Genomic DNA, 26247 nt, shown 5'->3' with positions numbered 1-26247 from the left:
TTGCCTTTTTGATCTGGCCCTGTTCTTTTGTAGCAGAATGCCTCCTATATTTGACTCTGATATGTTTACTTAAAAATGGATAAAAGCGGGGCACCTGGGTGACTCAGTTGGTTAAAGCCTCTGCCTTCAGCTCAGGTCATGATCTCAGGGTCCTGGGATTGAGCCTGCCTCGGGCTCTCTGCTCAGTGGGGAGGCTGCTTCCCCCTCTTCTGCCTGCCTCTCTGCCTACTTGTAATCTCTCTCTGTCAAATAAATAAATGAAATCTTAAAAAAAAAAAAAAAGAAAGTTAAAAAAAATGGATAAAAGTATTCCTATTGATATGGGTACCACCTTTCCTTACAAATATGTAAAGTAATAGGAGATGTTTAGTGTTTCAAGATTTGTTTTCAAACTTTGGAATAATGTTTAGAGGAAAGAATAAGTCTACTGCTCTCTTTGCCCTTTAATGTAGAGTCTACTTTCCAGAATCTCCTCTCCTATTGAATATCTTTAGAAATATATGACCTTTTTTTTAAGATACACTATATATATATATATTTTAGGAAGAGAGCACGGGGTTGGGAGGGACAGAGGGAGAGGGAAAGAAAATCTCCAGCAGACTCCTGGCTGTGTGAGGACACTGATGTGGGGCCTGATCCCACTATCCTGAGATTATAACCTGAGCTGAAATCAAGAATCAGACTCTTGCTCATATATAGCATAAAAATGATTTTTATATCCAACCTCCATGATAGACTTTTCTATTAATTCTAACCATCTAGTGTGATCTTTTTGGGTTTGCTACATTCACTACATAATAAGCAAACAATGACAGTTTTTTGTTTTTCATTGCTGTGGTTGACAGCTTTTATTTTTATTTATTTTTTTTTTTAAGATTTTATTTATTTATCAGAGAGAGAGAGAGGGGAGAGAGCGAGCACAGGCAGACAGAATGGCAGGCAGAGGCAGAGGGAGAAGCAGGCTCCCTGCTGAGCAAGGAGCCCGATGTGGAACTCGATCCCAGGACGCTGGGATCATGACCTGAGCCGAAGGCAGCTGCTTAACCAACTGAGCCACCCAGGCGTCCCGGTTGACAGCTTTTAAAATGTCCCCTGTGATTCTCTTGGTATTTGTCCCAATGTGTAATCTTTCCTTGAGTGTGAGTTGGATCTAGTGATATATTTGTAACAAACAGAATATGGCAAAAGTGATTGGATATCTCTTTTGAGATTAGATCACAAAAAGGCTCTGGTTTCCATCTTGCTTGCCCTCTCCCTTAATCTCTCCCAGGCCTGCTCTGAGGAATGCCAGCCTCCCTGTGTGAGCTACCCTATGGAGAGGCCCAGCAGGCAAGGAACTCCTGTCTCTGCCCACTAGCTAGTGAGGACATGAGACCTACCAACAGCTGGATGAATGATCTTGAAAGTGGATATTCTGAGGCTTGCCAACAGCCACGTGAGTGATCTTGGAAGAACGTTCTCTCAGACAAGACTTGAGGTGAAGGCCACCTTAGCCGACACCTTGACAGCACCCTGGGACAGGCTCTGAGCTAAAGGATTCTGGTAAGCTCTTCCTGGATTCCAGACCCATAGAAACTGTGAGGTAATAAATATTTGTTGTTTCTAACCACTTAATTTTGGGGTAATTTGTTGTGATGTGATAGATACAATACACCTAATTCTGATTTCCTCCTTCCTTCCTCCTCCCTTTGTCCCTTTCTTCCTTCCCTCCTTCATTTTTAAAAATTATAAAATGTCACTATCTCTGGTAATGCATTTGTTTGCAGCCTTTTCATATTTTAATATATTAGTTGTAGCCCTTGTAAACAGCATATGGTGTTTTGTTTTTTTTTTAAGAGCCCAGCGTGACAATTTTTGTTTCTAACTATAACATTTAGACAAATTGTATTTAATATAATTACTCTATATTTGGGTACCAATGTTTATTGATGCTTTATAGCTCTTTGTCTCCACTTTCTTGACTTTGAATTTTACAAATCATTTCATGTTTTCTCCTACTAATTTGCAACTAAACACTGTTTCTAATTTTGTTGGGTCCTTGAAAATTACATATTATATACTAATATCAAAGCTTTAAGTTAGTAAATATTGTTTACCCTCCTCTCAGACTGTTCAGGGTCTTAAAGCACTAATAACACCCTCCCCAAACAGATAGTATTCTGTAATATATTTTAATTTTGTTGTTTTTAAACCACATACTATGTTGTTTTTATATGTAGTCCTTGTTTTACACTTACCCTATTTTACTACCTTTTTCCTTCTTCTGAGGGTACATTCTTTAGAATTTATCTTCAGTATATGTTGTTTTTGTCTGAAAACTTTTTAATTTTACCCTTACTCTTTTTTTTGAATAGCTTTATTGAAATGTAATTCACATGATATACAATTAACCTATTTAAAGTGTATAATTCAGTGGGTTTTGGTAAGTTACAATTTTAATTTTTAAGTTGTGATTAAATATATGTAACAAAATTTGCATTTTAATTATTTTTGAGTGTACAATTATAAAGAATGCTCTCATTCTTTGAGGATATTTCTGCTATTTATAGAATTCCAAGTTGAGGGTTGTTGTATTTCAGTACATTGTAGTTATTCCTTTGTTACCTGGCTTCCATTGTTACTGAGAAGTCAATCGCCACTCTTTGTAGATACAATGTCATGTTCTTTTTCAAGTTTTGTCTTTGTCTTTGGTGATCTGCAGTTTATAGTGACATACCTAGTTTATATAATATACTCTTTAAATGATCATTCTGCTTGGTATTTGTGGGGGTTCTTAAATAGGAGGATCAAGGTCTTTCACCATTTATTTATTTTTTTTAGTGAGCTATTTATTTATTTATTTTAGAGAGAAAGAGTTCAGGGAGGGGGCAGAGGGAGCGAGAGAGTGAGAGGATCTCAAGCAGACTCCCCACTGAGCAGGGAGCCCAAGCTGTGGCTTTATCTCATGACCTGAGACCACGACCATGAGATCATGAACTGAGCCTAAAAAAAAAAAGGAAAAAAAAAAGTCAAGAGTTAGAAGCTTAATCCACTGAGCCACCCAGGTGCCTCTCTTTTTTATGTCTTTGTCATAATCTCTCCGCTTATGATTCTTTAATTAAATATATTTTTAGATCTTTTCACCCTGTCCTCTGTCTCTTAATCTCTCATGTACCTTCCATATTTTTGTCTTCCTATGCTGCATTCTAGAAAATTTCTTTAGTCTTTCTTCCTGTTCAGCACATCTCTCTTCACGTGTGTTTAGTGTCCTGTTAAATTCCTGTAGTCATTATTTTGGAATTTACATCCAGTTTACAGCTCAGGGGTCTGAGAATCAGGTTGAGGAACTTCCCGAAGATCCCCCAGCTTGTGAATGGCTGGTTGATGGCCACAGCCAGCTCTGCTGGACTGCACGGCCCAGGCTCCAGACTCCCACGTCTTACTGGTTCCTACTGAGCACTACTTTATTGTGTTTATGAGTGCTGGGTGGATGTTTATGTAAAAGCACACACTTTTTTTTTTCAGTTTATACTTTCTAAAACTTAAGAGCTCAGACTTCTTTTTGATTTGTAGTGTTTTCATTGTCCTAACCTAGCTTTGCCAAATTCATTTCCCTTGTTTCTCTGGTCACTTTCTATGAATATCTGCTGAAGATTTTTCACTGAATTTCCTGCATGTTTTCAAAAATACTATTAACACTGCTGAAACCAATTTCTTAGAACTCTGTGGTGCAATCAGGTATTTCTTTCTTTGTAGGTATACCTTTTAAAGCATTGTTAGTGCATTTGCTTTAGTTTTTAGGTCTGCTAAGTAGGAAATGTCCTAGGGATTGTCACTAATCTGAGAGACTATGGTAAAGAATTTATCAGATGAGTGTTACATATAGGAAACTTGAGGCTACTTACAGCACATTTTCAAGGTTGAGTAAATCTCAGGTATGAACCGGGTAATGGAATTCAACTATTCTTCATTCTGATTTTTCACACATCTTTGTGTTCCCCTATCTGCCTTCAGGGAAGTCATACCTGGGCTCTAACAAACATGGTAGATGTATCTGTCATGACTTAGCCTTTGTGTTAACCAGGAGCTTGATTCTGATTCCCATACCCAGAAGAGAGTTTCTGTACATTTTTATAGGAAATGTAACTTAAAAAGAGCCAGTATTTGTGAACCACTGATGGTCAAGAAGAGGAAACTGAGCGTTTCTATGTTTAAAATGTCACAAAATCTTCTGTCATGATTGAAAGAGAAATCAATTAAAATGGCTCTTTACTATATGGGTGTGGCTGAATTTTTATTTCATTTTATTATTATTTTTAAAGATTCTTATTTATTTATTTGATATAGAGAGAGACTGTGAGAGAGGGAACACAAGCAGGGGAGTGAGAGAGGGAGAAGCAGGCTTCCCACCAAGCAGGGAGCCCAATGCAGGGCTCGATCCCAGAACCCTGGGATCATGACCTGAGCCAAAGTCAGACGATTAATGATTGAGCCACCCAGGCTCCCCTCAATCTTTATTATTTTTTACCTTTACTCTGAAGAACAAACCTCAACAAATGTTAAAGTCCTGGAGTAAAGCAAAAGTGTTCTTATCTACTAAAATCAGCATTAAGAGGTAATTCAATTGTCTGTCCATCTATTATCAGAGCATTTGCCCAAATTTAAAGTGTTTACTTAAAAATGAGAGAATAGAAAGTCTATTTTTGTGACATTTGGAATTATTTTGCATTTGCATTTTCTTGATAATGACAACATAACCTGCAAAAAAGTATAACATCTTGGGAAGGCTGTGTGGCCCAGTTGGTTAGGCAGCTGCCTTTGGTTCAGGTCATGATCCCAGGGTCCTGGGGTCAAGCCCTGCACTGGGCTTAGCAACGTGTCTGCTTCTCCCTCTTCCTCTCCCCTTGCTTGTGGTCTCTCTCTCTCTCTTTCTCTCTCTATCAAATAAATAAATCTTAAAAAAAAAATTGGTGTGTTTCAGCAAAACGCACCATGCAAAAAATGTTTTGAAGATTAGAAGCATGTGGCTGAATACTTCTTCTTGAATTTTTAAGTTAAATGTTCTTGAGATCTTAAAACAGACCATAATATGAAGCATAAATGAAAATAACAGCAGAAATGAGACTTCTTGCTTACAGATTCTGCTTTTTTTTTATTATTAAACATAGGATTTGCCCATATGCAAATTTGTCCTAAAGATTCCGATCTTAAAAAAGCTTCCTGATACTTAGAAAAAAATTTAAGACTTTTCTAAATAGAATGTATAAGGTGGTCAAATCTGATTGGATAATACTGCTTCAGTGTTTAACTCTTAATAATTACCTGAAGCAGTAATTAACATATAAAACATACACTGACATCATTTGTAAATTTCTTTAAACTTTCTACTCATCAAAATGGCAAGCATAATTAGCCACAATTATTGCTTAAAGATGATGAAGGCTTTGATTTCTGGAAATTCCTCACTCTTCTTTTCATAGAGAATTGAATTCAGCGATCTGTTAAGTCCCTAAGAGGTGTCTGGTTTAGGCTGACTCTTCCCAAGTCAGGACCTGTCTAACGAGGACAGATGATCCCAGGAGGAGCAGTCTTGTGTTGGCAATGATTGTACCATAAAGGAAAAACTAGAGATTTTATTTATAAAAGTTCTGTATATTTTATATAATTAGTGAAAATAAGGGAAAATTAGTGAAAATAAGTTTGAAAATTGATCTTTATTGTGGCAGAAGTAACCGTGGGTAATATTTTGGCTCCTGTATGAGGATGTTTTTCTCAAAAGCCCACAGGGCTCTATTGCTTGTTAAGTGCTCTCCAAAAGTGGGCTACAAATAGTAAAAATGAACAGTTTTCTACATGCAACAGCAGATAGTTTGGGTTAAATGTCAGACTGTTAGATTTTAAAGTGAAAAAAATTGTGTGCAAAATTCATTTTGAGAAAAAACCCCCACAGAAGTAGGATAATTTTGTGCCAGTCAGCCCCCCTTGCCTCAGCTGCCTTTTCTGCAATGTGGGAAGAACCACCTGCTCTTTCCTTAGAATAAATCTTGTTTTATACTCTTATTCCTCAGATGCATTTTTTGATCTCTAGATCAAGCCCTTTATAATAAGTGCGGAAATAGCATCTGGGACAAAACATGTGTTTACAAACGATGTTTTTGGAGTTGACATCATCAGCGTTCTATAAACAGTTCCTCAGGCAGAGCCCAGGAACCCTCCTAGAGGTCACTGCGAAGATGAGTGGCTTTCCCAGAGGTGAACAGGATCGCGAAGGGAATGCTGTGTTAGCAACTGCAATGGGGAGTGCATGGGGAGGCTTTCCTCTCCTGCCCATGACTAAGGAAACCTTGTATAAGTTGGGTAAATGCCACCTCTAGGCAGGACTCCCACTCCCTTCTTTCTAACTGAATTAGCACTGAGAGGTCCTTCCCACTAGCATGTGTAGCACCAATATTGTTTAGACATCAGAATATTTGGCTTTTAAATTGTAGCAGTACCAATAAACATTGGGCAAGTGACCTTGGGTGAGTCACACCCTCTCTGTAGTCAAGTGAAGGGACTGGATTTCAGAGGTCACAAGCTCCAGTACCTTCTAGGGACAGGAAGATACTAGAAGTTGTTAGGAGTGGAAGAGCCAACAGTGGGATGGAGTGTGCAAATCCTACCCCAGAGTATTTGAATCAAAAATGAAACGTCAAATGCCATTGTTGGCTAAAAAAAAAAAAAAAAAAAAAAGGCATGTGCTGAGATGACAAAATTTGCATTAGGTGAGTTGTAAGGTTGCTTCTGGTCCTGGTGTTTGGTGATTTTTTTTTTAACCTTTTCCCACTTTTGGCCCCTTCTTGCCTTGGGTTTATTTTCCTCTCTCGGTCTTGAGTTCTTCTCCTTTTATTCTGAGTGGAACATGTGTCAGCACAGTCAGTTCTTTTTTTTTTTTTAAATTTATTTTTTATTTTCAGCATAACAGTATTCATTATTTTTGCACCACACCCAGTGCTCCATGCAATCCGTGCCCTCTATAATACCCACCACCTGGTACCCCAACCTCCCACACCCCTGCCACTTCAAACCCCTCAGATTGTTTTTCAGAGTCCATAGTCTCTCATGGTTCACCTCCCCTTCCAATTTTCCCCAACTCCCTTCTCCTCTCTAACTCCCCATGTCCTCCATGCTATTTGTTATGCTCCACAAATAAGTGAAAAAACCATATGATAGTTGACTCTCTCTGCTTGACTTATTTCACTCAGCATAATCTCTTCCAGTCTCGTCCATGTTGCTACAAAAGTTGGGTATTCGTCCTTTCTGATGGAGGCATAATACTCCATAGTGTATATGGACCACATCTTCCTTATCCATTCGTCTGTTGAAGGGCATCTTGGTTCTTTCCACAGTTTGGCGACCGTGGCCATTGCTGCTATAAACATTGGGGTACAGATGGCCCTTCTTTTCACGACATCTGTATCTTTGGGGTAAATACCCAGGAGTGCAATGGCAGGATCATAGGGAACTTCTATTTTTAATTTCTTGAGGAATCTCCACACTGTTCTCCAAAGAGGCTGCACCAACTTGCATTCCCACCAACAGTGTAAGAGGGTTCCCCTTTCTCCACATCCCCTCCAACATATGTTGTTTCCTGTCTTGCTAATTTTGGCCATTCTAACTGGTGTAAGGTGATATCTCAATGTAGTTTTAATTTGAATCTCCCTGACGGCTAGTGATGATGAACATTTTTTCATGTGTCTGATAGCCATTTGTATGTCTTTATTGGAGAAGTGTCTGTCCATATCTTCTGCCCATTTTTTGATATGATTGTCTGTTTTGTGTGTGTTGAGTTTGAGGAGTTCATTATAGATCCTGGATATCAACCTTTTGTCTGTACTGTCACTTGCAAATATCTTCTCCCATCCCATGGGTTGCCTCTTTGTTTTCTTGACTGTTTCCTTGGCTGTGCAGAAGCTTTTGATTTTGATGAAGTCCCAAAAGTTCATCTTCGCTTTGGAACACGACAAGGATGCCCACTCTCACCACTCTTGTTCAACATAGTATTAGAAGTCCTAGCAACAGCAATCAGACAACAAAGGGAAATAAAAGGTATCCAAATTGGTAATGAAGAAGTCAAACTCTCTCTCTTTGCAGATGACATGATTCTTTATATGGAAAACCCAAAAGACTCCACCCCAAACTACTAGAACTCATACAACAATTCAGCAACGTGGCAGGATACAAAGTCAATGTACAGAAATCAGTGGCTTTCTTATACACTAATAATGAAAATGCAGAAAGGGAAATTAGGGAATCAATTTCATTTACTATAGCACCAAGAACCATAAGATACCTGGGAATAAACCTAACCAAAGAGGTAAAGGATCTGTACTCGAGGAACTACAGAACACTCATGAAAGAAATTGAAGAAGACACAAAAAGATGGAAGACCATTCCATGCTCTTGGATAGGAAGAATAAACATTGTTAAACTGTCTCTACTGCCTAGAGCAACCTATACTTTTAATGCCATTCCAATCAAAATTCCACCAGTATTCTTCAAAGAGTTGGAGCAAATAATCCTAAAATTTGTATGGAATTAGAAGAGACCCCGAATTGCTAAGGAAATGTTGAAAAACAAAAATAAAACTGGGGGCATCACGCTACCTGATTTCAAGCTTTACTACAAAGCTGTGATCACCAAGACAGCATGGTACTGGCATAAAAACAGACACATAGACCAGTGGAACAGAGTAGAGAGCCCAGATATGGACCCTCAACTCTATGGTCAAATAATCTTCGATAAAACAGGAAAAAATATACAGTGGAAAAAAGACAGTCTCTTCAATAAATGGTGCTGGGAAAACTGGGCAGCTATATGTAGAAGAATGAAACTCGACCATTCTCTTACACCGTACACAAAGATAAACTCAAAATGGATAAAAGACCTCAATGTGAAACAGGAATCCATCAGAATCCTAGAGGAGAACATAGGCAGTAATCTCTTCGATATCAGCCACAGCAACTTCTTTCAAGATATGTCTCCAAAGGCAAAGGAAGCACAGTCAGTTCTATATGAAAATAGAGAAAACCTGTCAAGATAAGTTTAAAGTTAATGCTAAGGCATCATGAATTGCTTTTTTCCGAAAGAAATTCTGTCGTCATCCTTAGGCTTGTTGTAAACGTGTCTAACTTAAACGGCCGCTTGCCGCTGTTTATATTATGCTGGTTGGTTTCATCCACAATAGTGAACAGAACATTTTTCTTCATTAGTGTCAATGCTTGCATGTTATATGTTTGCACCTGTCGTCACAGTTGTTGATGAAATATTCAAGAATTCCAGGGAGTCATTGTGCCAACCTAAATTGCTAGAGCCAACCTTCAGTCTCCTTGCATATGTTTATTTTCTCTAACAGGTGGCTTTTTACCTATGTTGTCTTGTTGGTGAAAACAAAACAAACAATACTTTTCATTTCTGGAGCACTTGGTGCAGGGCTCACACCTACATTTCCTGACATAATCTTTTCAAATCCCCATGGGCACACAGGTGCAGATAGGTCACCAGGTCCAGAGAGGTCCTTGGTGGCAAACGCCAAACTTCAACTCTGTTCTTCTCTTTGATGACCCAGTAGTCTCCCCTTTCACCTCACTAAATCCTGTCTCTGTTAGGGGACATGTGTGGGCTTGATCCGAGGCAATCTCTGCAAAAGGGTGCTTTGTGGGGGTTCCCTTTATCCTCCATCTGTGCCCCTTCATTCTCACGGGGGTCCTTTTCTCACCTCCTACCTCGGCTGTGCTCCCGTTTTTCTTGAGCATTGATTTCGTCTGAGGTGCCTGTTAAGAGCTGGCTGAACAGCCCAGTGTCTGGTATTGTATGCTCGCTTCAGGGTCACCTCCATGTTGCTGACCTTTGCCCTCAACATATCCCAGCTGCACGTCGCTTCTTCAGAAAGACTAGTTAGCTATCCAAATAGTTAGAGCTCTGTCAGTTATTCTTTGTTTGGCTTTACTTTGATTTTTTTAGAACCTTAATATGGCAGGCCCTTAGCTGGGCAAGGATGGAGGAAGACCCCTGGCTTAAACTCCAAAGACATCTAGCCTGGGGGGGTGGAGGGTAGAAGGGGTAGGGGGCATGGAGAGGCATCCTCCCACATGCCAGTGCAGATGATAACCTCAGTGTCATGGAGCCCTGTGCAGGGCACAGAGTAGAGGAAGGTGATTTTTCCAGGGCAGTGGGAGGCACAGGGAAGATGCCACTGAGAAGCCCTCAAGAATATGTCCACCAGGAGGAAGGTGGGGCCAGACATTTCCTTCAGGGGTCTGGTGTGAAATAAAGCTGTAGAAGCAGTGAGAAGTAATTTGTCATTCCCTGTCGTCCATATAATACTAGTATTTGCATAAAGAGTCTTGGATGGCTTTATTTCAGGCAGTGGGCAATAGGGGGATTCCATGACCTATGGCAGTGGAAGGGGTAGGGAAGTTATTATTATTATTTTTTAAAGATTTCATTTATTTATTTGACAGATCACAAGTAGGCAGAGAGGCAGACAGAGAGAGAGAGAGAGAGAGAGAGAGAGGAGGAAGCAGGCTCCCTGCTGAGCAGAGAACCCGATGCGGGGCTCGATCCCAGGACCCTGGGATCATGACCTGAGCCGAAGGCAGCAGCTTAGCCTGAGCCACCCAGGCGCCCAGGTAGGGAAGTTATTTTAAGTGAGGACTGGAATGGCCTCAGTCCAGTAACACCTGCCAGTGGCTTCCTCTTTGCTTACCCCAGCCCTGTACACCCAGGCCCTGTGCTCTTTGGAATTTGCTTATGAATCTGGTTTAGGTGGTGGCAACATCATGGTCTCTCTTTTCAAGTGTTCACAGGGCACGCCTGTGTTCATTCGTCCTGGTGCATTTATAAGGGTTGAAAAAAATCGGTATCGACCAACCTTCCTTATGCTTTATTTAGAAGCGAGATCCTTTTATTTGCTCATTTCTATTTTTCCCCTCAACAGCCTGATATATTCCATGCCTCCGGGTGTATACCGTTCCATTTCATAACATTTAATGAATGTTAGAACTGGCTCCGCAAATGCATTGCCTTAATCTTGTTGCCTGCAGTGCGATGCTTTTAATATTTTCTCCACATGTGAACTCAGTGTTTTTCTTTAGCTTTTCTTTAACTTCCATGTGGTTCATCCCCTTCTACGGCAGGGAGTCTGGATATTTATAGACTTGTTCCTTTCACTCTATCTTCAGTAATTTTCTTTTTACATTCAGTGAACACATCCATCACAATAAATGGTCCTTTCCCTATTTGTATTGACTTGCATTTATATAAACCAGACTCCCTTTTCGTATCATTATTAATGTTCATGGCAGTTTTCAGCAGCTTGGGAAGCTGGTTATTAGAACTGGCACAGAGCTGCAAGTTGTCCTGTTAGATCAAATGACTCGTGTCACAATGCTGGGTTTCAAATTTTATCATTAAGTCAAAGCCAGAGTTTATGTGTTTTTTTTTTAATTGACTCAATATAAAATTAGAGTACTAAGCATCTCTAAGTTTTTCCTCATTTCATTAAAATGTTCAACTTGATAGCCCTTTGTGCATGGAAAGATGCAAGGTGTTCCCAGTTAACAGGGTTGAAGATTTTCATAAGCAAAATCCCAATTTTTTAACCTTTTATAGCCCCTCATAGATATTAGTAGGGGATTGAGTTATAAGCAGTTAACATCAGTCATACTGAGATGCGATGTCTTTCTGGTAGCTCAAAATTTTTTAAAGTAGTATAGAATGATAGAGTTTGAAAACTCATTTAGATGCTTCAGGTATAGACTTCTATGAATAATATAAGCTTATTAATATCACTATGTATGTCATCAGTTTGTAGACGGTAAGAAAGGATGTAATAAACAGGGCTCGCACTGGTGTTCCTTAGGCAGAAACAAACTGGGTCTAGAGATCATCAGACTTCTATAACTTGCACAGTTTTCTCAGAGTATGCCCGTGTGCCTCTGAAAACCTGCTGGAACAGTCATTCTGCTGGAGGACCGGACCTTGTGCTCTCCTGTCACTCACCATCTTGACTGATCAGCAGCTTCTTCAGCTACTAGAGGCTTTTCCATGATTCCACTTGTTAGATGCCTTTTCATTTCCTAACTGCATTTTGGGAGGGCTTAAATATTTATTTCAAAACCCTACAGCCTTGTTATATTTTTCTGTAGTAAATTTTGAATGTTAGAAATGGTGAAATTATTTATTTTGGTTCATTCTAGTTCTCATTCCAATGTTTTACTTCTGTAGTTTTTTTGGTGTGTCTCTAATACAATGAAGTGATCAATTGATTTTTAGGATTTTAGGACCCATTCATCTCTACTACCATATTCTAGCTAAGAAACATATTTTCTTCCTTCATGTTTCAGCATCTCTGAAACTAGGAAGCATCTTTCAGTTGATGGTGTTTCACAGTTGAATGGGCAGTGTTTAAAAATGTTTAGGGGTGGAAAAATGGGAAAATGGTCCTAGATTTTATAGAATGTGGCATTTTATTTCTCTCTCTCTCCTTTTTAAACCTCTTTGTCACGTGATGATTGCCCTACAAAAAGACATACCTTTCTATTGTATACAACTTTATGGGTGTGGAGATAAGTATACTTTCATGAAAACCAGCCCCACTGTTTATGCCATAAACACCTGCCCTCTTAATTGTGTGTGTGTGAGCACTAAACACAAGATCTACCCTCTTAGCAACTATTTAAGTGCAGAATAGTATTGTTACTACAGGCACTATACTGTTTGGTAGGTTTCTAGGGCTTATTCGTCTTGCATGACTGAACTTTATACACTTTGACTAATACCTCCCCATTACCTCTCCTCCCATCCTGGTAACCATCATTCTACTCCCTGCTTCTGTGAGAATGGGATTTCTCATTTCATGGTCTCTCGTAGTATTTGTCCTTCTGTGTCTGCCTTACTTCATTTAGCATCATGTCCTCCAGGTTTATCCATGTTGTCACAAATGGCAGGATTTCCTTCTTTTCTTGAGGCTAGATAATATTCTATTGTATGTATATACCACATCTTCTTCAAGCATTCATCTGTCGATGGACATTGAGGTTGTTTCTATATCTTGGCTATTGTGAATAATGCTGCAGTGAATGTGGGGGTGCAGATATCTCTTTGAGCCTGATTTCAATTGTCTTGGTTGCATTTTCAATTTCTTTTGGATAATGGAAGGTGGTTCATGCTATCAGTGATTTTGTTTATGTATGGAGTAAACATTCCTGAGTGTTCTCTGAGCTTGCTTCTTTTCTGATAGTTCTTTTTTTTCTTTTAATATTTTATTTTTTTGACAGAGATAACAAGTAGGCAGAGAGGCAGGCAGAGAGAGAGGAGGAAGCAGGCTCCCCGTGGAGCAGAGAGCCCGACACGGGACTTGATCCTAGGACCCTGAGATCATGACCTGAGCCGAAGGCAGAGGCTGTAACCCACTGCCATCCAAGCACCCCTGTTCTGATAGTTCTTATGCAAGTTTATCTTCACTTGTTCATGTATTTATTCATTCTTTTCAATTAGTAGAAGTATTTAACAGAAGGTAATTTTTTTTTTTTTTTGAAATGTGCTATGTACTCTCCTCTCCCAAATTTCTGTGTATATGACTCTATTCTTGGTCAGGCCAAGCCATTTTTCTGCAGTGAAGGTTGGGGAGTGAGAAATTATGGAACTAAGAGTGGGATTAGGAATTTGTAACAATTATGCTAAGTGAAATAAGTCAAGCAGAGAGAGTCAATTATATGGTCTCACTTACTTGTGGAGCATAAGAAATAACACATAGGACATTGGTAGAAGAAGAGGAGAAAGGAACTGGGGGAAATCAGAGAGGGAGACAAACCATGAGAGACTGTGGACTCTGAGAAACAAACGGAGGGTTTTGGAGAGGAGGGGGCTAGGGGTTTGGGTGAGCCTGGTGGTGGGTATTAAGGAGGGCACGTATTGCATGGAGCACTGGGTGTGGTGCATAAACAATGAATCTTGGAACACTGAAAAAAATAAAATAAAATTACAATATTAAAAAAATTAAATAAAAATTAAAAAAAAATTTAAAGAAGGAATTTATTACAAGAATGCAAAGAGAAAGAGTCAGTGTTCAGCTTTAATTATGACAGAATGTTTTTCAAAAGTTTTAATTTAAATTCCTGTTAGTTAACATACAGTGTTATATTAGTTTCTGTTATACAATATAGTGATTCTACACTTCTGTACAACACCCAGTGCTCATCGTGACAAGCGCCCTCCTTAATCCCCATCACCTATTTTATCCATCCCCCACCCACCACCCACTGATTACCATTGGTTTGTTCTCTGTACTTCAGAGCCTGTTTCTTGGGGTGCCTGGGTGGCTCAGTGGTTTAAGCCTCTGCCTTTGGCTCAGGTCATGATCCCGGGGTCCTGGGATTGAGCCCCACATCCGGCTCCCTGCTCAGCGGGGAGCCTGCTTCTCCCTCTCTCTCTGCCTGCCTCTGCCTACTTGTGATTTCTGACTGTCAAATAAATAAATAAAATTTTTAGGGAAAAAAAAAGTCCATTTCTTGGTTTTCCCCCTTTCTCTCTTTGTCCCCTTTGTTCATTTGTTTTGTTTCTTAAATTCCACACATGAATGAGATCACATGGTATTAGTCTTTCTCAGACTGACTTATTTTTCTTAGCATTATATTCTCTAGCTCCATCCATGTTGTTGCAAATGGCAAGATTTCATTCATTTTTATGGCTGAGTAGTAGTCCGCGGTATGTATGTATGTGTGTGTGTGTATATATATATATATATATATATCACCTCATTTTTATCCATTCATCAATCAGTGGACACATGAGCTGTTTCCATTATTTGGGTATTATAGATTATGTAGATATATATATATACATCAGATGCATGTATCTTTTTGAATTAGTATTTCTTAAAAGATCTTGTTTATTTATTTATTTACAGAAAGAAGCAAAAGGGGAAGGAGGAGGAGGAAAAAGAATCTCAAGCAGACTTTTTGCTCAGTGTAGGGCCCTGTGCGCAGTTCGAACCCATGACACTGAGATCATGACCTGAGTCAAAATCAAGAGTCAGACACTCAACTGACTGTGTCACCCAGGTACTTCATGAATTAGTATTTTTGTATCCTTTGGGTAAATACCTAGCAGTGCAATTGCTGGATGGAAGGGTAGTACATTTTTTAAAAATATATGGGTAACATGAAAGTTTGACTTAGTTAAGAGAAGGAAGGATATTCTAAATTTTGTTAAGCTCCAAAACATATTAAGAGAAAAAATTTGGTAGACCTAACTTGTGGAATTTCTTTCAGAGTCTAGAGGGTTGAATTCTCTAGAAAGAAGAGTTTGGATCAAATAAAGGCACATCGGACCCTTTTGGTTGCATGGGACAATGATTCTTGTTTTTTTCCTTATGGTCCTTGTTTTTTTCCTTCTTAGGACTGTGCCTCAAATGGAGAGAGTCTAGCAATATCAGGAAAAGCATGGAATTGTCTGAGAACATTAGAGCTAGTGGTCTGCTCCTTGTCAGAGAATGAGGGTGGCAAGGACTCTAGTTCTTGGTCAACTTAAGCCTTTGCTTTGAGCCATGACCAGCATAGCATCACGTAGTGGGGAAAGCTGGAAAAGTAAGACAGACTGTGCTTCTGTTGTGCAGGAGACCATGCAGTCCTCCCATGCCTGGAGCCTTCCACAGCCTCAGATGATGCAATGGACCAGAACAGAACAGGCCTCATCAGAGTGAAGAGACTGTATTGTGAGAGCCTTCATGAACAGAGGGCAGGATTTCAGTTCCTCCATCAGAACTGCCTGATTACAGGCTGAACTGAGTAGTTGACACAATGATCATGTGGCCCATGAGACCTAAAATATTTACTGACCCTGTTCAGAAAAATGTTGCCAACTCCTAGTATAGGAAATACTGAATTTTAGGGCTATAATAAACATAGTGTATTGATCTCAGGCAATTGAGGGTGCTAATGATTATAGGAAGATGTAAAATAATGGATTATATAATTTGATGATTTATTGGAAAATAAAATTAGGAATTGCTTGGTTTGCCTAGTTATCACAGACTCTGGTGGCATAAACAGCAACCTATTATTTCTCATAGGTCTGGAGGTGGGACATCCTAAATCAGAGTACTGGCAGATCTGGTGTCTGGTGTAGGCCTCCGTGCAGGCCTGCCACCTTGTCATATCCTCATGTGGCCAGAAAAGACCTAGCTAGCCCTCTAGCCTTTCCTTGTAAGGGCGTTAATCCCAGTCTTGAGGGTGGAGCCCTCCCAAAGGTCCCACCTCACAATACAATCACATTGGGATTAAGGTTTTAACATATGAATTTTATTGGAAAACACGAACACTCAGTACATAACAGGAACAATGCAGAAATTATATAAAATCTGAATTAAAATAATTGATCTCAATTTGGAAAAGAGAAGAAGGAAAGAGAGAATCAAATCCAGAACTAAAATAGTCCAATAAAGCCCTAAGTGTTAGCATTTATTAAGTACCAGCCTGAATCAAAAGTTTATAATGGGCTTATAATAAAAAAGTGGAAGAACTAGGTTATGAAAAATCATGTATCATCTTGACAAGTTAGAAAGATGTATCAAATGTATGTATTTATGATTTAAATGAAAATTATTATGGTAGGTATTTTTAAAATATTTTATAATTCCTCATTTTAACTTTTAAATCGCATCAGATAACAAGGTATCTGATATGCTTAAATTTTATTAATTGCAAATGTTGATTTTCTTACTGCCCAATAGAGTCTAGTTTGAAAGACTGAACAAGTAACCATAAATAAATTGCTTTGATTTGCTTTCCCTTCCCTCCCCTCTCTGCCATCTCCATATAGCGTGAATGAATTTGCCACCCCACAGCTATATCCGATGCATCAGGCAAAATCACCACAATGTGGGCTTGTGACTATGTCTGTTAGCCATCTGTATATCTTCTTGGGAATAATGTCTATTCGGGTCAGTCTGCCCATTTTAAAATCAGATTTTTTAAAAGATTTTATTTATTTATTTGACAGAGGGAGTGAAGGAGCACAAACTTGGGAGCAGCAGAGGGAGAAGGAAAAGTAGACTCCCTGAGCAGGTTGCCCAACATGGGGCTTGACCCCAGGACATTGAGATCACGACTGAGCCACCCAGGTGCCCCAATTGTTTCTTTGTTTTTTATGTTGAGTTGTGCTTGTATGTAACTTGAAAGCAGAGTTCCATTTCTGTCCCTTCTTCCTTTGGCTGATGTCTCTTAAATCACAGCTGTGATGGTTGAAGAAGTTTGTGAATATACTAAAAATCATTGACTTTTACCCTTAAATGGGTGAATGGGATGGAATGTGAAACGTATCTAAATAAAACTGTATAAAAACAATCACAGGAGAGAATAAAGAACTTCTTAGTCCCCAGTTCAGGGAATAGAACTAAAAATAAAAATATGTTTTAGTACCCATTATGTCTTAGAAACTTACATATGGGTAGATATGAGTATCAAAAGTGCATAGTAACTTGATATAATACAAACATTTGCCTCTGTTGAAGGTCATAAAAAGGCTATTCCAAATAGTGCTTTTATTTATATAGGTGTACTGTCAGGAGAAAACTATTTTGTTTTTATTATTGAAGTGTAGAAAATACAATATTAGGCAGAACAAAACAGAGTTATATTTTCTAGGTTTAAAGTAATTAAATTATAGACCTGGAAGGCTTTTTAAAAAATTAAATATAAAGAATTTCCAGGCCCTTCATGAGGTCCCATTATGCCTGGGCTCATCTAAGTTGCACACCGGGTAGATAATAATAAGGCTGATTTTAATTTAGAAATACAGGAATAAACATTCACATTAATTCCATCCTTATTTTAAGGAGTAAGATTAAGAAATGTTGGCACTAAGAAATGGCTCAGGTCATGATCTCAGGGTCCTGGGATAGAGCCCTGCATTGGGCTGTCTGCTCAGTGGGGAGCCTGCTTCCCCCTCTCTCTCTGCCTGCCTCTCTGCCTACTTATGATCTCTGTCAAATAAATAAATAAAACCTTAAAAAAAGGTTAAAATGCATTCATTTTAACAGTGTTTCCATTCTTCAAGGCATTTTTTGGACACTATTTTCTTTTAATTTCATAATAATTATGTCTCCTTCATGTGTGTGTGAGTGCGTGTGTCCATATATATTATGCATTAGTCTCATCACTTGTTTCCAAATGCCTTTTGGCTGTTTCAAAACTCCATCTCCCCTTAAAGGAAAAAAAGTCACCGCTATTGAGAATATTCCAAAGTATTTGCTAAACGGGGTCACCGAACTAGTTGGAAGATTAAGATTAAAACACTAGGCTCAGGAATTTGGCAGGGACACTGGGCATGGAGGACACAGTAGAGGTCACGCCACAGAGCACTGTAGTTTAGCATGTCCCTAAATAGCATGGCCACCCTGAGATTTTTATCCCTCCTGGTACCAACTGACCATGGAGTCTTGGCTCCTGTCTGTTAGATGCATTAGTTCAGGTTGGAGTGCTGGTGCAAGCTGAGGGTGTGAGTCCTTTGGGAAGAGAATCCTGTTTCCCCCTTTAACCGGTTCCCAGCCAGATTCACACAGTGAAAGATTTCCCCAATGTCCTTTACAAATGTGTTTTCAATATTGGAGATATCATAGATGTATCTTTGGATTTATTTTATTGGTTACAATGGGCATGGATTAGTTTTGCCGTTAAAAACATAGAATACACAGAATAGTTACCAAAAAAGAGATGTTTTTCTTTCAGGTTGTAGGCACAGAGATAGCACCTGGGCTGTGATCCTGGGGAAACACAGTAAGCTCTGTGACATACCCAGCTCATTGCTCCGAGGTCTTTCTGAAGGAAAGAGAGAGCCTTGACCTTCAGAAAATTGCGCTTAGTGGTCCAGGAACGAGTGGGCGGTGTGCACAGTGGAAGAAATCAGGTGAGGGGAAGGAAATAGTGGAAAAATGTGCACACGGTCCTTTTCCCTTTCTAAGCGTCAGTGGGAATCCACTCAGAACTTCAGTTTACTCTCTTGTCTGATTTGGACAGGAGAAAGTACATTAAAAAAAAAAAAAACAAACAACACAGAACAACAAGAACACAAGGCTGGTAAGGCATGTGTTTTGCTCTACTTTGTTCAGAGGCGATGCTTCTAAGTTCCCAGGGGGCCCCTCCTGGCCATTCTGACCATTGTTAGTTGGAAAAATGTGAGCCTCGGGAAGCATTTTTCTTCATTTTCTTCTCAAAATAGAGGCAGGAATAAGACAGGGAAAATATAGATGAATAAATATTGTCATTGTCGCCTTAGGATAATTGGTGATAAAGTGCTGGTGGCTCTTACTTTCTTTCAATCAGACCATTTACTAATTGGCTCCCTGGAATGGTGGTTTTTCAGCTTTCTCCTTCACTTCTATTTTCCTGTGAATGTCCTTTTTTAGGGGCGGGGCAACTCTACCCTGGCTAATGATCAAATATTCAGGCAAGTATATCATGTTGTTGTAAGCTCATTAAATTCTTGTCATTTCTTCTGTGATGCTGAGAAGCGCTGTTTACAGGGCTTTTTTGCAATGTAGAACCTGTCTTCCGTGAGACCCGTGAAAGCTCCTTCTTTGATAATTAGTCTCCTGCTTTAGTCAGAGCTGTTAAGAACTCTGGATAAACTGCCAACACTTGTGCATGTGTGGAGTTCTGTGAGCTACCTTGAGCTCCCAGGGCAGATGACATTTTCAGATGCTTCTGGAAGTCTTTCTCAATTAACTTGGAGCAGTGGCTCTTAAACTTCAGTGTCCATTAGAATCACCTGGAAGGCTTGTTAGAGGTCAGACTGACAGGCTCCTTCTGGAGAGGTTGCTCCTGGAGTCTGGGAGGCAGCCTGAGAATTTGCAGGTCTAACAAGTCCCAGGTGATGCTGATGCTGATGCTGCTGTCGGGGACCACATCCTGAGACTCATGTGGGCTTCTGGGCTTCTGACACCCACCCCCCAAGTACAATGGAGAAGCCAGTACAGTAACTGAGTTACTGAATTAATATTTGCTACGCTTCATGGAGTGCAGAGTATTCTGTGAGGAGTGTGGGGGGAACACTTCAGGTAAGCATATACAATACCTTTCACCTCGGAAATTAACAGTAAGATGGCATTTCTGTTTTCTAAATAGTTGTATGAATCCTACAGAGGACGCTAGCTAACAGAAGTCTTTTCTCTTTTGTATAAAATAGTAATCTAATAGTTTCCTGTTCAGTATAAAAATGAATTATATTGTTTCACATAAGCAGCAATGCACTACTTTTGAGGGGTTTTTACCCACTCCCCCCAACAGTAACGTAAGAGTTATTTTAACATAGAGAAGTTATGGGCTTCATAAAATCTTTGCAAATGTGTTGCAGAGACAACCGTGATTTCACTCTTGAAGTCCAATTGTAAAAGCAGACTTGACTTACCTTTTTGGTCCCATCTTCTATAAAAAGTCAGAGTTGCTTTTTAAAAAATTACATACCTCTTGCTCCTTGGACCCTGTGGAGCTTATGAGCAACTCTTCAGAGCATGACCCAAGAACTTGGCTTTGGGCTGGGCTGGTGTCTCAGCTAGGTTGTTTAGGTAAATTATCAGTAACATTTCTTGGGCTCTTTACCTCCCTATTGTATGTTTGTTTGCTATTTCTTTGCCTTGTATTCCCAGCTTTATTTTCTTTACTCTGTTTTTTTGTGTTTAATTTCAGCTTTGTGAGATAAACACTTAAAATGCAGCAGATTTTGTCTTTTCTAATAAATGCATGCAAGGCTATACATTTTCCTTTAAACACAGCTTTAGTAGCCTCCACTGAGTTTTGATACATTTTATTTTTATCATAAGTCAGTTTGAAATGTGTTCTAATTTCTCTTGTGATTTCTTGGGTCTATGAGTTATATAGAAGTCTGTTTGCTAACTTGCAAACCTAGGGGGTTATTGAACATCTTTGAGCCTAAAATTCTTTGTCTTTAAAATACAATGGAGTTGTTGGGAGGACCCGGTGTGCTAATGTAATGAAAATGCTGGTACAATTTGGAAATGGCAAAGTCCATTTTCAGTAAGTATTAGCTACTGCCCCCCCCCCACCACCCGGAAATCTAAGGTAGAAACTTACATGGCATTCCTTCCTATAAATAGTTTGGGTTGGAAAAATTCCTTAATTTCTCCTAATTTCTGTCCATAATGCTTATGAAGCACCCGTAGTGTTTGTACTTGACAGATTTGCTATATGGAGATTTTCTGACTGATGAATCTAGCTATTTTTCAAGGCTCACTTTCCTGCTGATTTTATTGTATAAGTAACTTCCATGAGAAACTCTGATTCTAGTCTTTATCTCAGGAACTTTATATCCTAGAATCTAAAAACTACATTTTGACTTTAAAACAATTGCAGCATCTGGATTCTTTGTGTATATTTAATGAACATATAATTTTCACTCACAAAACTTTGATATATTAGTATTTTAACTTTTGCTGTTTCTATACTTAGAAAATGCTGACTTCATAATGCGTGTATGTGTGTGTGTATATATACACACACACACACACACACACACACACACACACATATATATATATATATATATATATATATATCATAATTTATTTCCTGAAGCTGGCAGCTCACTATGTAGGGTTCTGTGAGCCAAGATGGTAGACAGATTGTTACTAGGTGTCTATTTCAGTGTCCCAGCACCAGAGTCACAATTTTGCAAAAGTGGCTGGTCTTTGGTCTCTGCTTTCCTTTTGCTAATGCTTTCCTACCTGCTGTTTCCAGCCTGTGCCCCCAGCTATTCTAAGATCCCCAGCTTATGTCATTCATTAATTACAGTTTTAATTCAAAGTTTATGGCATGTTCACGTGGTGAGAAATTCACATATTTCTAAGTGGTTTCAAACACTTCTCTTCAGGACTGTCTCATGTACTAAAACTGGAGGAGACAACTACATAAAGCAGAAGGCAGGGCTCTGTCCACGTACCATCAACTGTGAGAACTTCGGTGCAACTTTATTCACTTGGACATTTTGGAGTTGTGTTTGGTAGAATAAACCATTTTATTTTGTGTGTGTGTGTGTGTTAAGATTTTATTTATTTACTTGACAAACAGATCACAAGTAGGTAGAGAGGCAGGAAGAGAGAGGAGGAAGCAGATTCCCCGCTGAACAGAGAGCCCAATGCCGGTCTCGATTCAAGGACCCTGGGATCACTACCTGAGCCTAAGGCAGAGGCTTTAACCCATTGAGCCACCCAGGCGCCCCTGCTTTGTTTTTAAATTAAGGTTTCCAAAAAATGTTTACTTGCCTTTTGGAAAAAAAAAAAAAATTCCCAGGTGATTCAATGAGTAGCCAGGGTTCAGAGCCCCTGTGAAGTTAATCTAGGAAATTTCATTTTTCCTTCTCAGACTTTCCTAGCCAGCCTTTACTTAAAATAGCTATCCTGCATGACCATGTTAAGAGAAATTCCTTTTTATTCCACACTTAGCGACAAGGCTTAAATTGCCAACACCCTTAGGGGTTTCTCCAAAAGTTAAACATAAAATTAACATAAGAACCAGAAATTCTTTTGCTAGTTATATACCCAAACAAATTGAAAATAGATGTTCCAACAAAAACTTGTACACAAATATGATATTTTGATTTATATTATTTAGTCTTCTCTGTTTATGGCACAGAGCTCCTAAAATCTTCAGAATTTTCCTAGATGAAAAGAAAGAGGAAGGTGTTTTCTGTTACATTAATGAGGTGACTTTTGGAAGGCACCTGAGGATGAGGGGCTTCTTGTCAGGAAAACAACCCTGTGATGAGAGGATTAGAAATTTCAGTTCCACTCTCCTGACTTTTAGGGAGGAGAAAGGGGCTGGAGAGAAATCAATCGCCAGTGGCTGTGGTTTTAATCAACCACGTTATGTAAGGAAGCTTAGTTAGAAACCCCAAAGGAGCAGGTTCGGAGAATTACCAGTTTGGTGAACATATGACGATCTGGAGAAGGTGGCATGCATGGAGAAGGTATGGGAACTCTGGGCCTTTTCTCCATGCCTTGTCCTGTGTATCTTTTCTATATGGCTGTTGCTGAGTTTAATCCTAATGAGTAAAATGTTTCTGTGACTTCTATGAGCCTCACTAGCAAATTATTTGAATCTAAGGGGTGGTCATGGAAACATGGGATCTGAAGGCAGTTGGTCTGAGGCACAGGTGGTAACCTGGATGTGTACTATTGGTATGTGAAGTGGGGGAAGGAGGTGTCTCAGAGGACTGAGCCATTAACTTATGGAATCTGAAGATACTGCAGGGTACATCTTGTCAGAATGGAGTTAAATTGGAAGGACACAGCTGGTGTTGGAGACTTGCTTGGTGATATGGAGGGAAAAAAAACCTGTTCATAGTGGAATTGGGTACAGAACCCTTGTAAGTGTTAATAACAGTATTATCCACCATAGCCAAAAGGTGGAAACAACTCAAATGTTTGATGACTAGGTAAAGAAAATGTGGTATTTGCATATAATGGAATATTACTCAGCCATGAAAAGGAATGAAGTAATAGATAGATGTACAACATCTATCTTTGAAAACGTTATACTGAGTGAAAGAAGCCAAACATAAAAGTTGACATACTATATGATTGCCTTTAAATAGAATATCCAGAGTAGGTCAACTCATACAGACTGAAAACTGATGAGTAGTTGCCAGGGGCTAAGAGGGAGAATGCAGAGTACTCCCTTAATGAATATGGAGTTTTCTTTAGGGGGATGAAAATGTTTTGAAACTAGGTAGAGATGATGTTGACATAATGCTGTGAATATACTGAAAGTGACTGAATTGTACATATTAAAATGGTTGATTTCAGGTTGTGTGAATATCACCTCAACTGAAGAAAAATGAAGCAAACAATAATAAAGATAGTATTGGAAAATGTCCATAGAGATGACTTTGATGACAAATACAGTCTCTCTAATTTACTACCAAGAGAGCAACCAACCTCCCAAAATCCCCTGAAGAGGTAAATAATGGGTTAGAAAAGGATTTACTTGAAACAACTGAAGCTTTGGTGAGAGGATTTCACTCAAATTTACATAGTCCTGTTTAACTCCTTTCTACTCTGACTACTAGTTGTATTTTCCTTTGGATTGCGGTAGTAATGTGATCACTGTCATTTTTGGAATCAAGCTGATGGAAGGTTGAGTTAAGCATACATATAATTTGGGTTATTTATGAGATATGTTTTAGATAGATAGAGTGTGCTTAGATAATGGGATAGGTTGTATGGTATCCCCCAATGATCTCCAGGTCCTCATCCCTGGAAACTATGACTGCTACCTTTTATAGCAAAGGAGACTGCAGATATGATTAAATCAGGCATCCTGAGATGGGCAGATAATCCTGGTTTATCTGGGTAGGCCAGAAGTGCAATCACAGGTGTTCTTATAAGCAGGAGGCAGAGGGGGATTAGATACACAAAGGAAGGGAAAGAGACCCCTGAAGCAAGATGCTACATAGCTGGCTCTGAAGACAGAGGAAAGTTCTGCCAATTCCCAGAATGCTAAAACAGATTCTCCCCTATAGCCTCTGGAGGGAGTGTAGCCCTGCTGACACCTTGATTTTGGCCCAGTGTAAGAGAATAAATATGTCTTGTTTTAAATTTCTAACTATGTGGTTACTTGTTATAGCAGCAGATGAAATAAATAGGTATGGCAACGTAAGTCATCGTTAGTTACCCTGGTATTGGAATGGCTTCCAGTGGTATCCCTGATGCCCACTGGGTCCATCCGCACAGCAGATTGATAGGCAAGGATGAAATTACAGTTTTTATCATGATATAAATGTATCACATGTACTATAGTGGAAGAAATATATATGCCCAGTAGCAAAGTTTAAAATGTTAGAGAACCAGAACTCAATCTTGGAAAATGATTCCAGTTTCCAGACTGGTAAAATTGTTTTCATTAATTTCGAGTCCAAGTAGAAACTATCTCCTCCCAGCAATTGCTTCTCTCCTATTAGTTTCCAGGGCACCACGTGTTTTCTTCTCTTTTGACAGGAAATGTGTGAAACAGAGTTTATCAGAGTTGCTGAGTGAGACCCAAACCTGTGGCCATACTACAAACAGTGTGCATGTGAGCTCCCATGTTTTGAGGTTTCTAGTGTAGTGGATTGTGTTAGTGTTGCACATGTCTCGTCTGCTGCCAAAATCCAGTGGTTCCAGAGGAAATAGCTCACCCATGGTGAGGTAAAACTGAGGAAAGAAGTGTTCAAGGAACTAGGCTGCTAATATACCCTAATATGCAACCTACGAATTAGGAGAGCAGATTAAGTAGGGGGAGTAATTGTGTAGGTCAGGAGAATGGAGCAGCACTATAAAAATGGGTTTGAATTGCCCCTGGGGAAGTTTTGGCAGACTCTGTCCTGGGGACCAGATCCTACTCTCTTGACTCTTGACCAGTTAAAGCGTTTGCTAACTCCTATTCTTGTTATGTTTCCATTTCAGAGGAATTATGTTGTATAAGTTATATAAGATACATACTGTATTATCTAAGTTATTAAAGAATTTACTCCAATATTGACTGAAAGAAGTATTCCTAGAGGAAACCAAAACCTAAAAACTGAACAAAAGAAGGGAGCAGAAGCTTCAAAATAAAAACTTACTATGTCACAATATAAACTAAAAGCTCGGAGGCTCAAAATCATGAAGATAGAGTCCAGAAACAAGATAACTAAGAGTTACAGTTAATGAAAATGAAGAGAAGACCTACAGATGTTTATGAGAACCAGGACCTTCTCAGGCAGGAAGTGAAAAAGCAGAAGGAAAATGAATATGACAGGATAGAAAAACTAGCTTTGTATAGTCAACAGAAAGGCATGAAGGTCAACAGCAGCTGCGTTATGACCAGGTCATTGATTTTGATAAATACTGCCCTTTTTTGTTAGGATTTATTAGGATAAGCAATATTTCATTCAACAGTGTTTCATGTCTTTTTTTCCAGAGTCATGATCCTATTGTACTGAGAGAAAACCAAACAGAACATACAATGGACAAAAAAGATGGATCTTAATGAGATATTTTGTAAAACAAACAAAACTGTTGTCCTATGACAGCACCCTGTGAGTATTCAGCTAAAACCGCAGGAATAAAAGGACTCTAGAAATGTGTCGGGCAGTTAATAAGAATCTTTTTTTCCCAGATTTTAGAACACCTGTGATCCTTATCGTCTCTTTTAAGTTTGTACTTTGCTGTATTTTCTTATTTAAAATAAGTAT

The 26247-nt window shown here is 39.1% G+C and overlaps 1 long non-coding RNA gene across 3 annotated transcripts; it reads left to right on the top strand.

Annotated features, from left to right (window-relative positions):
* The first annotated feature begins 1271 nt into the window (after positions 1–1271).
* Positions 1272–26247, top strand: LOC131831385 (uncharacterized). Of its 3 annotated transcripts, XR_009353628.1 has the most exons (4): positions 1272–1542; positions 14930–15083; positions 23840–24040; positions 25974–26247. It is a non-coding gene; the product is annotated as an uncharacterized LOC131831385 (long non-coding RNA). The 3 variants fall into 3 exon arrangements; XR_009353627.1 differs by lacking the exons at positions 23840–24040; positions 25974–26247 and adding an exon at positions 15638–16658; XR_009353629.1 differs by lacking the exons at positions 23840–24040; positions 25974–26247 and adding an exon at positions 15638–16658 and having other exon boundaries at positions 1272–1582.

Source organism: Mustela lutreola, chromosome 5 (assembly GCF_030435805.1).
Source record: "Mustela lutreola isolate mMusLut2 chromosome 5, mMusLut2.pri, whole genome shotgun sequence".
Classification (NCBI taxonomy): Eukaryota; Metazoa; Chordata; class Mammalia; order Carnivora; family Mustelidae; genus Mustela; species Mustela lutreola.
Note: the sequence above shows the minus strand (reverse complement) of the source record. Positions and strands in the feature narration are given on the sequence as shown.